Here is a 3,570-nt window from a genome sequence, read left to right on the forward strand (position 1 = left end):
CTGCCCGACCACGAGACCCTTCTCTGTTCAGCAACTTTGTACTTATTCTGCATCTATGTGCTTAGGTAGGAATGAGCATTTATTAAGTGCCAGCTGTGTGCCAAGCACTGGGAATGCCAACGGGACAATCGAAATCCGTCTTCTTTCAAGGACCACACCCTCTAAGTGGGGGAGCCCGCACAAATGAAAGTCCTGCTGGGTGGAGCAAAGAAAGGGCTGGAAATGCAAAGGGGTCAGTGAGGGGTGGATGGCAAGGCCCAAGGACCCTAGGTTACATCAGTGGGCCAGGTCACAGTACCGCTAGTCTCTGGAACACAGTGACAGAGCAGGTGCTAGGTGTCCAGGACCTTAGGAGGCAGTGGCAGGGCAGATGGGAAGATGAGCGTCCCTGTTGGGGGAAACCTGAGATTTCAGTGATTTTCCCAGAGATTGTCATCGGCTACAAAGAGCTGGCCCCTGAGAGAGGCTGATTCCTCTCTAGAGCAGGGGTTCTTGGGTTACAGACCCCCTTGGCAGTCTGGTGAAGCCTCAGAATGGTTTTAAATGCATGAAATAGGAATAGCTCATAGTAAGGAGGCTCCGGCTTGAAGATCTTGTGTGGCAAAGGGGCGATTCATAGCTGCTTGGTGCCTCAGGGACTTTCCTCCTCTTGTGGAATCCCCGTGATGTTCCCCTAGGTGTGATTCTCCTGGCTTCCTTAAAGAATTGAGTAGTGTTCTTGATCTACCATTGTAAGGTCCTATCAAAGAAGGAAAAAGAGCTGCTCTGATGGCACGTGTTCTGGGTAAAGCCATGCTGGTTGGGATCACCGCTTCTATTCCTAGGGGTTCCTAGTAATCACCCCTTTAATACTACATTCTAGAATTTGGATGGGAAGTCAAGGTCATTGACCAACAGTTTTCAGAATCCACTGCTTGTTCCCAACCTTGTAGTGGTACGTATAATTCCCTTTCTTAATGATCTCCCAAAGCTCAAGAACAGTGTATCATAATTGCATTTGAAAGTTCTTTGCATCCTGAAGGTTGTATTCTTAACCAAGAGTCCATGAACTTGTTCTCAAAAACCATTTTGATAACTATAATTCTCTTTTATTTTATAACAATAGTAGCTAACATTTACATAACACTGTAAGATTTATAAAGCACTGTGTGTATAGTATCTTATTTTTTTCTCACAAACCCCTGGGAAGTAACCGTGCTATTATTATGCCCATTTCATAGTTGAAAAAACAGGCAGACAGAGGTTAGGGGGCTTACCCAGGGTCACACAGTCAGTGTGTATGTGAGGTGGGATTTGAACTCAGATCTTCCAGCCTCTATATCCAGGGCTCATTATTCTGAAAAGTGGTCCATAGGCTTCACCAGACTGCCAAAGGGGTACAGGACAGAGTTCATCTGATCCAGATGCTTGAACTCTTCTAAGATATCTAGGCACTCTGGTACTTTCTTTGGCAATTGTCCCTGCCCTCAGGAGCTTACAAAGTAAGAGGACATAACCTCATGAAGAGATTTGTTTATCCTTAGGTGGCCCAGGCTCATGGCTTACATGAAACAGCATGGCACCAGCCTAGAGGACAACACACTGGATGAAGGAGAAAGGGCTTGGGCTCCAACCTTAGCTCAGACACTTAGTCCTGCTGTGGGGTCCTTGGCAGGGCCCCAGCTCTCTCTGATCTAGAACCCATCTGAGAAGATTGTTGTGAGGATCAAAGGAGATGGCATTTGTGAAGCACTTTGTAAATGCCAAAGAGCTAAGCTAATCGTTACTATGATTATCTCCACATTTTATCTGTGTTAGAACCATTAGTAAGCCAGCCACATTGCAGACCTGCTGAGGGCCAGCATTCTCAGGGACTTCTGGTACTGCCTAGTCTCAGTCAAATCTCAATAGAGATGCCATTTTGCTTGAGGGAAGTATTTAATGGGGACTGGGAGGGGAAATCTGTAGCTCAGGAGACAACCTACTTCTCAAAAATGATCCCTACATGATGAGACTAAAATCATTGACAATAATCTGAAATATATGACACACAATTATTTCTGAAGAGGTTCCAAATTGATTGATAACTGTCCTAGACACACTGGACTTGCGAGGCAAGTCTTCCCTAGCCCATCAGGGAGCAAGGCGAGGAGGATACAGAGAACTCCACTCCTCTGGCTATTCAGGGGAATGAGCCAAGTCTTTACTCTCCTGATCAAGTAGAGGAAAATGAAAGGCACTGAAATGATTCTAGAAGACGAGTCTAAAAGGCCCCCACCAACTATCTCTCATCAAGTGGGGTTATGTGCGAAGACCAGGCCTGCTCCTCATCAGCTGACCCTGAAGGCAGGAGGCAATCCATGTCTTCCAGATTCCAAGTTCTGCCACATCAGAAGGTCAGCGAGGGTCTCTTTGCTCACTACTTTCTCCACTTGCTACTGTAAGGAAGGGAAGAGAGAAGGGAAGTGCCAGTAACTGGAGGTGCCAGCAGGAAAGAGTGTGAGTTGGAGGGGGACTGAAAAGCTTCCAATCCCTCAGCAGTCAGCGAGGAGGAGAAATAGAGGAAGAAAAGTCAAAGAATAAAACTCCAGAAATTAGGTCCTATTGTTACAGTCGTCTGCTCTCCTGCTAGGGCCCAAGGCTCTGCCTCAGTCTCATCCTCAAGCATGACACAATGACCTCATGGGAGCTTTCTCAGTGAAAAGAATGCCATGTTTTTTGGTCCAATCCATATGACCCCTCAAGGGCATCACTGAATCAAGATGGTCTTGTTCTGTTGAATAATGGAAAGTCACCTCATATTCCTCTGACAATCCCAGCACAGTCCTGGAAAGAGAAAGGTGAGGGAGAGACAGGATACTCTACTATTCCCTCTTATTCAGACAACTAGAGGGTATCAAGGCTATTAAGCATTCACTTTATTACCCAAGTTGAGGAAAAACCCCAAAAATATAAAAGGAGACTAGCACATGTTGGTAACCAGATGATAAAGAGGCAATAGAGAGTGACAGATGAAAAGTACGTGGGAGAACAGATGTGTGCTAGAGGAAGGGCCTGGAGTATGCAGGAGGGAATGGGAACAAGGGCATACACAGAGTATTTAGCCTTATGTCTCTGCCCCTCTGACCAGAATGAAGAAAGAGAAATTGGGGATGGTTCTCCGGAGTTTAGAGTCAAAGAACTGAGTGACATTTGTGAGATCAACAATGTTGTCAGTGAATCATCTAACTCATCTTCTGTAAAAAGAGGAAAGAAGATTGGGGGGCTTCCAGAGAGGGAGAAAGTTTAGAATAGCCAGAAGTCCAGGACAGCTTCATCTATAAGATTTTCTTTTAGTTTAAATTCTAAATTTTTGAGTAAAACATGGATGTACTTCGGTACAACTATTTCTGAGATATATTTTAATATAATAAAATTTTATTCTCGTAAGATTTCATTCTGGTATAACTCCTCTGATATCAACTGAATTTTTTGCTCTTGAAAACCATTCCAAAACCAAAAGGTTTCTCTCCCAAATGAGTTATATAACGTTGAAAAGGTTATGCATTCCTACAGAACACTTTCCCATACACATCATTCCTAAAATTTCTT

Source organism: Trichosurus vulpecula, chromosome 1, assembly GCF_011100635.1.
Source record: "Trichosurus vulpecula isolate mTriVul1 chromosome 1, mTriVul1.pri, whole genome shotgun sequence".
Classification (NCBI taxonomy): Eukaryota; Metazoa; Chordata; class Mammalia; order Diprotodontia; family Phalangeridae; genus Trichosurus; species Trichosurus vulpecula.